Consider the following 13,503-nt stretch of genomic DNA (forward strand, 5'->3'; position numbering starts at 1 on the left):
AATCAAAGAAGAGCCTCTCTCAACAGCCAATCTTGCCCTGCCCCCTCCCGCAGTCCTGTCATTCCCTACCCTCTTGTGAACCCTCCATCCACTGTCCCTGTCCTCCTTCCCACACCTCTATCCATCCCCCTTTCATCAAAGTAAGCCTACCTGCACCTACCTCCCCTACACCAACAGCATTGCTACCAAATGCTACTGTGTGTGAAATATATGTGGCTTGTTTTCCTAGCAAAAGCAAGTTACCCCCTGTTACTGTGAAAGAGCAGAATAGTCCTCCAAGTGAGTCACCTGCTTTATTTTTTTTTTCACTTCCACCTCTTTTTCGCTGAAATGGAAGATTGGCAGTTATGCATAAAGATGAATTTTCATTCCATGCCGCATGATTGTTTTGTATGTCTGTTTGTTCTTCGACACGGTGTATAGATTTCTGTCTTTTAGATAACCAGTGTTTGTGATATATCTCCACTTCCTGGTTTGACCCTCCATCTCTCCCCCCCTCAGTCTGCTGACGTGGCTGGTCAGTAACAACGAGCACATCCAAGGATTTGTTTGAAGAATCTTCTGCAGACCAGAAGTCTATGCACACTAGTTCAAGAGGATCAGTTGTTATTATGCTCTCAAGAGGAGCTCTTGCTTCCGGATCAGGAGTCTTGCTCACCACGCATCTCCTGCAGCACTTCACATAGGCTTTTACCTCCCTCTCCAGGCCATGCCAGAAGAACCTCTGTCTTGTCAGGTAGACTGTTCTCTGTTGGCCCTGGTGGCCAGCTTCATCATGGACACCCTTCAACACCATTGCTTTCATGGAGGCTGGAACCACATACAGATACATTTTCCTCTTTGTAACCACATTCTTCGAAACACAATTCAGTACACCCATCTTCATGGTCAACTTGTCCCAACTTCTGAGAAGACCCAAAACTTCAACACTCTCATGGGCACGCTCTCTCCAGGATGGTCTTCTCCCCCTCTCAACAAAGGAGATGACTTTGCTGATCACGTTGTCATCACGCTGCTTACTCATCAGTAGGTCGTGTGGCAGAACATCGACATCGGTCTGCTCTGATGGCATAACAGCCTGTGGGAGCTGTGGCAACAGCAGTGCATGTGAGCCCACTTCACCCACCCAGCACCTGTGTGAAGGAAGAACAGCTGCAACTTCATGTCTTGATAAAGCACCAGATGGGGGGTCAACAGTAGCCTGACAGCTAATGACCACTTCGTTGGAGTCAGAGGCTTTGTCAAAGGGGTGGCTGGACCAGCGAAACACATCTTGCGCTCTGTCTGTGCGCACAGCGTCGGCTTCAGCTAGTAAGGTCTCGTACGGGACCCTTGTCAGGCGATGGAATGCACTGGGTCGTACGAAGGGCTCTCTGCTCAAAGCATCTGCAACAACATTCATTTTTCCAGGGATGTACTTAATGTCAAACTCGTACAGTGCCAGCTTGGCGACCCATCTCTGTTCACAAGCATCAAGCTTTGCTTTGGTCAGAATGTCTGTCAAGGGATTATTATCCGCCCATACTGCTGTCCCTGTAGCCAGTGGTGGAACTTGTCATTTTAGCAATCAGTATTATCGCCTGATGCAGCATAGTGGCTACATGGCTGAAGCATGGGGCTGCGCATCTGTATCAGACTCTAAATATGAGCTTGTTTAACGTTCTAAAAACTCCCACTGGCACTAATAAAATAATGTGGTTGTGTGTATTTATAAATAGTTTAATTTTGTAATTTTTACAGTGAATATTGGTCTATTGTTTATGCACTGGAATGAATGACAAGTCTCACAAAGTCACAGCAGTTTGAACCAAAAATTGCAAATTTGGACTCATCAGACCAAAGGACAGATTTCCACCAGTATAATATCCATTGCTCGTGTTTCTTGGCCCAAGCAAGTCTCTTATTATTATTGGTGTCCTTTAGTAGTGGTTTCTTTGCAGCAAATCGACCATGAATGCCAGATTTTCACAGTCTCCTCTGAACAGTTGATGTGTCTGTTACTTGAACTCTGTGAAGCATTTATTTAGGCTACAATCTAGGTGCAGTTAACTCTAATGAATGTATCTTCTGCAGCAGAGGTAACTCTGGGTCTTCCTTTCCTGTGGCAGTCATCACGAGAGCCAGTTTCATCATAGCACTTGATTGTTTTTGCGACTGCACTTGAAGAAACTTTCAAAGTTCTTGACATTTTCCATATTGCCTGGCCTTCATGTCTGAAAGTAATGATGGACTATTGTTTCTCTTTGCTTATTTGAGCTGTTCTTGCCATAATATGGACTTGGTAATTTACCAAATAGGGTTATCTTCAGTATACCACCCCAACCATGTCACAACACAACTGATTGGCTCAAATGCATTAAGAAGGAAAGAAGTTCCACAAATTAGCTTTTAACAAGGCACACCTGTTAATTGAAATGCATTCCAGGTGACTACCTCATGACGCTGGTTGAGAGAATGCCAGGAGTGTGCAAAGCTGTCATCAAGACAAAGGGTAGCAGCTATGAAGAATCTCAAACATAAAATATATTTTGATTTGTTTTCACACTTTTGGTTACTACATGGTTCCATATGTTATTTAATGGTTTTATGTTTTCACTATTATTCTACAATGTAGAAAATAGTAAAAAATAAAGAACCCTGGAATGAGTAGGTGTGTCAACATTTGACTGGTACTGTATGTAAATGTGATATTTCAGTTTTTATAAATTTGCAAACATTTCTAAACCTGTTTTTGCTTCATCATTATGGGGTAATGTGTGTAGATTGAAGGGAAAAAACGATGTAATACATTTGAGAATAAGACTGTAACGTGTCAAGGAGTCTGAATACTTTACGAAGTCACTGTTCTTTCCACACAAATCAGCTGTATGAGGAGTTGCAACCTCTTGCCACCCGACAGTTGATATTATGCGCAAAGTAGGCAATGTGTGTGTTATGAATAAAGTAGCATACATAGCTCATTAACAGCTTTGGCAATGCATCTGTTTTTTTTAAACAATTATATAGACTACAGAATAACCCAATATTATTTTCACTGACCAAAGCAGTGCCTGTCAATACAATACACAATTGTACTCCGATGCGCTGTGCAGCGATTGTGCACAACACATCGCATGTAGGAGACACTGGTGCTTTGATCCAACTTTGGTCGGAGTAATTGTTTGAAATTGTTTTTTTAAATATATATTCTACTTATCCTAAAAAGTGTACTTTTTATTTATTTTTACATGCGCTGGACAAGCGGACAAGGATTAATGTCGAGCCCTGGATGAGTTTAAAGTATTATTGATATCCACATAGCAGTCAATACAGGCTGAACGCCATAGTCATTGCATGGGTATTTAATGCGAGAGATTTACAATAAAAAATGGTCTATTGTCGAGGTACAGTAAATACAACTTGGTACATTTTAAAGAAATGGATCAATTGGGTGAGGCTAAATAAATATTTGTGTCCAAATACTGAGTATACCAAACATTAGGAACATGGTTCTCAAAACAGCCTCAGTTTGTCAACGGGGCATGGTCCCTACAAGGTGTCAAGCGTTCCTCAGGGATGCTGGCACATGTTGACTCTAATGCTGGATTGGATGTCCTTTGGGTGGTGGACCATTTTTGATACACACAGGAAACTGTTGAGTGTGAGAAAACTATTGGCGTTGCAGTCCTTGACACAAACTGCTGCTACTCAAATCAAATTTATTTATATAGCCCTTCGTACATCAGCTGATATCTCAAAGTGCTGTACAGAAACCCAGCCTAAAACCCCAAACAGCAAGCAATGCAGGTGTAGAAGCACGGTGGCTAGGAAAAACTCCCTAGAAAGGCCAAAACCTAGGAAGAAACCTAGAGAGGAATCAGGCTATGTGGGGTGGCCAGTCCTCTTCTGGCTGTGCCGGGTGGAGATTATAACAGAACATGGCCAAGATGTTCAAATGTTCATAAATGACCAGCATGGTCAAATAATAGTAAGGCAGAACAGTTGAAACTGGAGCAGCAGCATGGCCATGTGGACTGGGGACAGCAAGGAGTCATCATGTCAGTTAGTCCTGGGGCATGGTCCTAGCTACTATACTGTGTAAAAAGGCACTTAAATATTTCCTTGCCCATTCAACCTCTGAATGGCACACATACACAATCCATGTCTTAGTTGTCTCAAGGCTTAAAGGGATACCTTAAAGGGACAGCTTTCAACTGGATACACCTGGTCAGTCTATGCCACGGAGAGCATGGAAATGTTTTGTGTACTCCATGTATGTTGTTTACTTACTGTTTTTAGTTTGCTAGCTTTGGACAACAAATCTCTCATTTCTGATCAGGTCCTACAGATGCAGTGCAACATTGAGCCTGTTGACGAGGGGGCCAAACATCATGTAAGTCTCATGTCAATTGTTTTGCAGTCTGGGCAAGGACCTTTATATTATAGCCCACCATAAAATCGGATTGTTTTACACTGATTGTTTGGAAAACGTGGCTCTGCTCTCAATGGCCCTTATTCACAAAGAGTCTCAGAGTAAGAGGGTAATCTAATTCATTATTAGGCTAAACTGATCCTAGATCAGCCCTCTTGAGATTCTTTGTGAATACAGCCAGGGGTAAGACATGAGGCTTGTCTGTGTGTGGTTAAGAGCACTGATTTCTGACAAACATCCCAAACCTGTTTTTTTTTTAAAAATGTATTCTTACTTTTTCCAGCTTACACTATTGCTGAAACTTGAGGACAAGTTGAATAGGCACCTGTTGGGGATAGGGCTGTTTACTGCCCCCTCTGGAGTAATTGCGTGCCCATAGTAAACAGAATTTTGTCAAAAGTTGCTAATATATGCAAATAAAAAAATATTATTGAATAGAAAACACTCTAAAGCTTCTAAAACCGTTTAAATTATGTCTGTATGTAAAGCAAAACTCTCAGGGCAGTCATTCTCCCAAACTCTCTCTTGTCATCAGAAAAGTTGGCCCAACTTTGACGTCATCGTCCCCACCCTTCCCAAGCACCTACAGGTCTGGGAACAGTCTCTTTGTCTTCAGCGCGATGTCTGCTTCCAATGGGGCTTCTCATTGTGAGAATCGCGCGCTCACGAGAGTTTTGGCGGGCCGAAACCTTTCGGTCACGCGAAAAAACAGGTTACTCTCATGCGCGCTCTGCTCCGGTCCTGTCTTTTTTCCAAGATCGATGAAATGGTGCCTGTGTTTCTGTTCGTCCTCACAATTGCTGTACACCTTTATAACATGTTAAAGCTTGATTATGAACTTAGTTTGACAAGTTTAGTCGACATATAATATGTAATTTCAACGTTTTGGTGCGCATCCACTTGACTTTTGGCTGCATTTCAACCGAAATGTGTCGTGTTTGAGAACCGAAAGACACAGACTGCAAAACTAAACGCTGTCTTTGGTAAGTATAATTCCTTCCAGGTCTTCTGATGGAAGAACAGCAAAGGTAAGGGAATATTTATGTGGTAAATTTGGGTTTCTGTGGACTCCAAGATAGAGGAGCCATAATGCTACTTTTTGAGCGCCGACTCATAGTATAGCCTAGTGAAAGAAACCTGTAACATTAAAAATAAATGTAACACAGCGATTGCATTCAGAAGAAGTATATATTCCTATATATATGTAGAACATGCATATTTAGTCAAAGTTTATGATGTATATTCCTTGTTAGCTGACGTTATCTGCCGGAGCTATCGTCATTTCTCAGGACATTTGAGTAGCATTTTTTGAACGATGCATCATTGTAAACAGAGATTTATGGATATATATAGCATATTATTGAAAAAAACATAAATGTACTGTGTAACATGTTATATTACTGTCATCTGATGAAGATTTCAAAAGGTTAGTGAAATTATTTTTCTTTTAATCCTGCGTTTGTTGATTGCATATTTTTTTCAACTTGGCTATGCAAATTAGCTGTGTCTTCAGTGGTGGTTTGACATAAATATGTGCTATGTTTTCGCCGTAAAACATTTTAGAAATCTGACTTGCTGGGTAGATAAACAAGGTGTTTATCTTTCATTTGAGCCATTGGACTTGTTAATGTGTGGAGGTTAAATATTTTTAGGAATATTTTTGCGTTCCATGCGCCACCTTCCAGCTGAACGTGTGGGGGGGTGTTCCCAAATTGGAACCCTAATCTCCTTCTGGTTATGTTGTGATTTGTTAGCAAGTAAGTATCCACACACTAAAGTTGATTTTAGTGGTATACAGGGCTATATATTATGCATGCTGTGTTTATATAAATGTAGAAAGGGGTGTTGTATTTTCTGAGGTTCTGTAGAAAGAGAAAGTAAGCTGGATTCAAACTTATGCAGACACTAGATGTGTGCCGGAGGCTGCTTCATTACCACTAGACCAGCCAAGTCACAGGGATGTTCTACTTTCTGTATTATTTTTGACTGACCTGTGTGTTTTGTGTACAGATGAGAATGTGCAGGAGCTGGCCGTGGAGCTTGTTCAGCTGGGATTCATCAGCGAGGTAAGACGAGGGGTCACGACCCCTGTGACCTCATAGCACACCTTCAGCCCCAGGCTCAAAACACTCCAGCAGGCTGAAGAGGGCAAAGCTACTATAAGTTTGACCAGTTCACATGCACAATGACTAGTTGGGATGTTCTATGTAGTGGATAGCAGTACATGAGACATTCTGACGATTTGCTAATTGCTTGCCTTTCAAATGGGCTCCTGAATTCTTTTTTTCTCGTCCAAGGTGACCAGCCATGACTAGCTTCGGTTCTGGAGGAGGCCTTCAACAAGTTCTATGGCTTCCTGAATCCGGTCACTGTCTCTTCATAACAGAGGAGCCTCATTAACCCTCCCCTCCCTCACCCGCCCTCATCCTCTCCAACAAGACTTCACTGTCGCTCACCCCAAAGTTTTGTGGGAAAGCTTTGCAGGGACAGATAGGGGAAGCCTTTGCCTGCCCCCCCCCCAAATCTCCCCACAGCCTCTCTTCATATGAAATGTATTTATATAGCCCTTCTTACATCAGCTGATATCTCAAAGTGCTGTACAGAAACCCAGCCTAAAACCCCATAACAGAACATGGCCAATATGTTTATAAATGACCAGCATAGTCAAATAATAATAATCACAGTAGTTGTCGAGGGTGCAGCAAGTCAGCACCTCAGGAGTAAATGTCAATTGGCTTTTCATAGCCGATCATTAAGAGTATCTCTACCGCTCCTGCGGTCTCTAGAATGTTGAAAACAGCAGGTCTGGGACAGACCCACAAAGATCTCCGCCACGGCACAACCCAAGGGAAGAACACGTCAGTGACTCAACCCACGCACCCCTTCTAGGGACGGCATGGTAGAGCACCAGAAAGCCAGTGACTCAGCCCCTATAATAGGGTTAGAGGCAGAGAATCCCAGTGGAGTGAGGAGAACCGACCAGGCAGAGACAGCAAGGGCGGTTCGTTGATCCAGAGCCTTTCCGTTCACCTTCACACTCCTGGGCCAGACTACACTCAATCATATGACCTACTGAAGAGATGAGTCTTCAGTAAGAATTAAAGGTTGAGATAGAGTCTGCGTCTCTGACATGGGTAGGCAGACCATTCCATAAAAATGGAGCTCTATAGGAGAAAATCCTGCCTCCAGCTGTTTGCTTAGAAATTCTAGGGACAATGTTACGTAGATGGAAGAAAGCTGTCCTTGAAACAGTCTTGATATGTTCGCCAAAAGAGAGATCAGGGTCCAGAGTAACGCCGAGGTCCTTCACAGTTTTATTTGAGACGACTGTACAACCATCAAGATTAATTGTCAGATTCAACAGAATATCTCTTTGTTTCTTGGGACCTAGAACAAGCATCTCTGTTTTGTCCGAGTGTAAAAGTAGAACGTTTGCAGCCATCCACTTCCTTATGTCTGAAACACAGGCTTCTAGGGAGGGCAATTTTGGGGCTTCACAATGTTTCATTGAAATATACAACTGTGTGTCATTCGCATAGCAGTGAAAGTTAACAATGTTTTCGAATTACATCGCCAAGAGGTAAAATATATAGTGAAAACAATAGCGGTCCTAAAACGGAAACCTTGAGGAACACCAAAATTTACAGTTGATTTGTCAGAGGACAAGCCTTTCACAGAGACAAACGGATATCTTTCCGACAGATAAGCTCTAAACCAGGCCAACTTGTCCGTGTAGACCAATTTGGGTTTCCAATCTCTCCAAAAGAATGTGATCGATGGTATCAAAAGCAGCACTAAGGTCTAGGAGCACGAGGACAGATGCAGAGCCTCAGTCTGACGCCATTAAAATGTCATTTACCACCTTCACAAGTGCAGTCTCAGTACTATGATGGGGTCTAAAACCAGACTGAAGCATTTCGTATACATTGTTTGTCTTCAGGAAGGCAGTGAGTTTCTGCACAATAGCTTTCTCAAATATTTCTAAGAGGCATGGAAAATTCGATATAGGCCGATAGTTTTTTTTATATTATCTGGGTCAAGGTTTGGCTTTTTCAAGAGAGGCTTTATTACTACCACTTTTAGTGAGTTTGGTACACATCCGATGGATAGAGAGCCATTTATTATGTTCAACATAGGAGGGCCAAGCAGAGGAAGCAGCTCCTTCAGTAGTTTAGATGGAATTAGGGTCCAGTATGCAGCTTGAAGGTTTAGAGGCCATGATTGTTTTTATTGGTGTCAAGAGATATAGTACTAAAACACTTGACTCTTGATCCTAGGTCCTGGCAGAGTTGTGCAGACTCAGGACAACTGAGCTTTGGAGAAATACGCAGATTTAAAGAGGAGTCCGTAATTTGCTTTCTAATGATCATGATCTTTTCCTCAAAGAAGTTCATTAATTTATTACTGCTGAAGCAAAAACCATCCTCTCTTGGGGAATGCTGCTTATTAAAAAGTTAGCTTTGCGACAGTATCAAATATACATTTTGGGTTGTTCTTATTTTCCTCAATTACATTGGAAAAATAGGATGATCGAGCAGCAGTGAGGGCTCTTCGATACTGCACGGTACTGTCTTTCCAAGCTAGTCGGAAGACTTCCGGTTTGGTGTGGCGCCGTTTCCGTTCCAATCTTCTGGAAGCTTGCTTCAGAGCTCGGGTATTTTCTGTATACCAGGGGGCTAGTTTCTTATGACAAATGTTTTTACTTTTTAGGGCTGCAACTGCATCTAGGGTATTGCGCAATATTAAATTGAGTTCCTCAGTTAGGTGGTTAATTAACTGATTTTTGTCCTCTGACATCATTGGGTAGGCAGAGAGAGTCTGGAAGGGCATCAAGGAACCTTTGGGTTGTCTGAGAATTTATAGCATGACTTTGATGCTTCTTGGTTGGGGTCTGAGCAGATTATTTGTTGCGATTGCAAACGTAATAAAATGCTGGTCCGATAGTCCAGAATTATGAGGAAAAACATGAAGATCCACAACATTTATTCCATGGGACAAAACTAGGTCCAGAGTATGACTGTGGCAGTAAGTAGGTCCGGAGACATGTTGGACAAAATCCTCCGAGTCAATGATGGCTCCGAAAGCCTTTTGGAGTGAGTCTGTGGACTTTTCCATGTGAATATTAAAATCACCAAATTACCAAACTACAATGTCCGATATGTCCGATAGGAATTCAGGGAACTCTGAGGAACACTGTGTATGGCCCAGGAGGCCTGTAAACAGTAGCTATAAAAATTTATTGAGTAGTTTTTTTTTGTAAATTGAAACTTGCTATCGTAAATGGTAGCAACACCTCCGCCTTTCGGGATGCACCCCCCGTGTAACCAGTAGGTGAGGCCTCATTCAACACAGTGAATTCATCAGGCTTAAGCCATGTTTCAGGCCAATCACATCAAGGTTATGATCAGTGATTAGTTCATTGACTATAACTGCCTTTGAAGTGAGGGATCTAACATTAAATAGCTGCCACTAGGTGGCTTTGTCTTTTTGTACTTCTGTTAAATGTTGCTATGTGTAGACATCTGCTTCTGTTTTTAAAAGAAGAAAAAACTACTTGGTTGTCACTTAAGTCAGTATTACAAGCTTTATTTTGAAAGTTAACGTGAAGTCAGTCGGTATGCCATCAAAAATATCTTAGTCTCGTTTACTCCGGTGTCCAAATACTGTACATGGTGCTGTATGTAGGGTAAATGTGGCGTCTTCCTCCAAACATCGCTCCTGGATGCGTCAAAAGATGCAGTGTCAAGCGGTTTTTCTCCCCCCTATCATCAGAATATGTAACTGTGACTTTAGTTTTTTTTTCACCTTTATTTAACCAAGTAGGCTAGTTGAGAACAAGTTCTCATTTGCAACTGCGACCTGGCCAAGATAAAGCATAGCAGTGTGAACAGACAACACAGAGTTACACATGGAGTAAACAATTAACAAGTCAATAACACAGTAGAAAAAAGGGAGAGTCTATATACAATGTGTGCAAAAGGCATGAGGAGGTAGGCGAATAATTACAATTTTGCAGATTAACACTGGAGTGATAAATGATCAGATGGTCATGTACAGGTAGAGATATTGGTGTGCAAAAGAGCAGAAAAGTAAATAAATAAAAACAGTATAAAAACAGTATGGGAATGAGGTAGGTGAAAATGGGTGGGCTATTTACCAATAGACTATGTACAGCTGCAGCGATCGGTTAGCTGATGTTTGAAGTTGCTGAGGGAGATAAAAGTCTCCAACTTCAGCGATTTTTGCAGTTCGTTCCAGTCACAGGCAGCAGAGTACTGGAACGAAAGGCAGCCAAATGAGGTGTTGGCTTTAGGGATGATCAGTGAGATACACCTGCTGGAGCGCGTGCTACGGATGGGTGTTGCCATCGTGACCAGTGAACTAAGATAAGGCGGAGCTTTACCTAGCATGGACTTGTAGATGACCTGGAGCCAGTGGGTCTGGCGACGAATATGTAGCGAGGGCCAGCCGACTAGAGCATACAAGTCGCAGTGGTGGGTGGTATAAGGTGCTTTAGTGACAAAACGGATGGCACTGTGATAGACTGCATCCAGTTTGCTGAAAATGGAAGCCATTTTGTAGATGACGTCGCCGAAGTCGAGGATCGGTAGGATAGTCAGTTTTACTAGGGTAAGCTTGGCGGCGTGAGTGAAGGAGGCTTTGTTGCGGAATAGAAAGCTGACTCTTGATTTGATTTTCGTTTGGAGATGTTTGATATGAGTCTGGAAGGAGAGTTTGCAGTCTAGCCAGACACCTAGGTACTTATAGATGTCCACATATTCAAGGTCGGAACCATCCAGGGTGGTGATGCTAGTCGGGCATGCGGGTGCAGGCAGCGATCGGTTGAAAAGCATGCATTTGGTTTTACTAGCGTTTAAGAGCAGTTGGAGGCCACGGAAGGAGTGTTGTATGGCATTGAAGCTCGTTTGGAGGTTAGATAGCACAGTGTCCAATGACGGGCCGAAAGTATATAGAATGGTGTCGTCTGCGTAGAGGTGGATCAGGGAATCGCCCGCAGCAAGAGCAACATCATTGATATATACACAGAAAAGAGTCGGCCCGAGAATTGAACCCTGTGGCACCCCTATAGAGACTGCCAGAGGACCGGACAGCATGCCCTCCGATTTGACACACTGAACTCTGAGTAATTGGTGAACCAGGCAAGGCAGTCATCCGAAAAACCGAGGCTACTGAGTCTGCCAATAAGAATATGGTGATTAACAGAGTCGAAAGCCTTGGCAAGGTCGATGAAGACGGCTGCACAGTACTGTCTTTTATCGATGGCGGTTATGATATCGTTTAGTACCTTGAGTGTGGCTGAGGTGCATCCGTGACCGCCTCGGAAACCAGATTGCACAGCGGAGAAGGTACGGTGGGATTCGAGATGGTCAGTGACCTGTTTGTTGACTTGGCTTTCGAAGACCTTAGATAGGCAGGGCAGGATGGATATAGGTCTATAACAGTTTGGGTCCAGGGTGTCTCCCCCTTTGAAGAGATGGATGACTGCGGCAGCTTTCCAATCCTTGGGGATCTCAGACGATATGAAAGAGAGGTTGTACAGGCTGGTAATAGGGGTTGCGACAATGGCGGCGGATAGTTTCAGAAATGACACCTTTACCCAATCCACTTGAGCTCAGATGGTGAGAGGGAGAGACGTTTGCACTCCGAATGTTGTGACTATAATAGGTTTTATTTATCAGTACAGTCTATCATGAGTGTATATTTCACTTTCAGCATGAAACTGTTTGGCTCTTTTTAGTGAATATTTAGTTCATTAGAGCTAGTCTTCATGTGGGTAAAAATGTACAATTTTAGTTGCTTTATCACTTTCAATCATTCTAAGACAATGAACTTTGTCACTTGACTGTGATCTGTTTCTTACTGTGATGTTTTATTTAGCAAATGTTGGGAAGTAGTGGTACATTTTGACCAATCATGTTTTGTTGCCATTCGTGTGTAAGAACCTCTGGTTTACACTTTAAGACTTTTTGTTTGATAAGCCTATAGTCTCTCTACATTCCTTAACACATATTATTGACATAAATGCACTTAAACTAACCTGGCTGCAAAAGTTGAAAATTATATATCACTCGCTAGTTGACGATAGTGCATTCCTATCACATAACCCATCACACAGAAACTAAAACGACAGGTGGCGAAAGGCTCATATGTTATCTTATTGTCATAACATAAATCAGCGTTGGATTTACGGGACTTAGTCTCATTGATCCTCTGCTCTATTGAAAGCACATATTCTGCTTGAAATCATAGGCACCACCGAATAGGCTTAGAATACACCGACCGCACCCACTTTTTCTAGTATCTGTCCAGAAAGCCAACTTGCTGCTAGTTTACAGTACTGTACTTTTTTGTTGTTTTTAACTAAACTTTGAAGTGCTGTAACTACCATGGCTTCTGTATGGTTTAGACCAGCAACGGACAGATTTGCGTGTGTTAGGGGAGGGGTGTGGTTCTGGTAAGCGGTAATAGACTTTTCCAGTAAGTGGTGGGTTGTAGTAATCAGTCTATCCATCAATGTGTCTGTATTCCTTTACAGGAGTAAGGTTCTCTGATACACTATATAAAATGGATACCAACCCATGTATGTCATGCTGGACATAATGCTGTATCCACTCCTGCAAAACCTTTCTAATTTTTTTAATTCCCCTTCCTGAAATAAACATGACACCTAGCACTTCAATATTTCTGCTTTCTTGTCTCCCTTTTGGATTGTTGACTTAGATTCTGTGTATTTCTGTAGTGTATGCCTTGCGAACAGGCTTAGGGTCAATTCCAAATAAATCCAGTCAGTTCAGGAAGTAAACTGAAATTCCAAATTGTTCTCATAAAATGTGCTATTGAAATTGTAGCAGTACATCCTGAATTTAAATGGAATTGACCCCAACCCTGCTCTCAACTTTCCTATTAAAGTACATGGAGAAACTATGTTCAAATAAAAAATAAAAAAAAACTGGTGATCATGATGGAATGCGTCTTATAACGGTTTGTCTCAATAGGCTTCCATTCAGGTTTTTCTGCAAAGCTCAATTCATTCATGAGAACAACTTAAGTAAAAGCAAGTTCAGTGGTAA

The sequence above is a fragment of the Oncorhynchus gorbuscha genome, linkage group LG14 (assembly GCF_021184085.1).
Source record: "Oncorhynchus gorbuscha isolate QuinsamMale2020 ecotype Even-year linkage group LG14, OgorEven_v1.0, whole genome shotgun sequence".
Classification (NCBI taxonomy): Eukaryota; Metazoa; Chordata; class Actinopteri; order Salmoniformes; family Salmonidae; genus Oncorhynchus; species Oncorhynchus gorbuscha.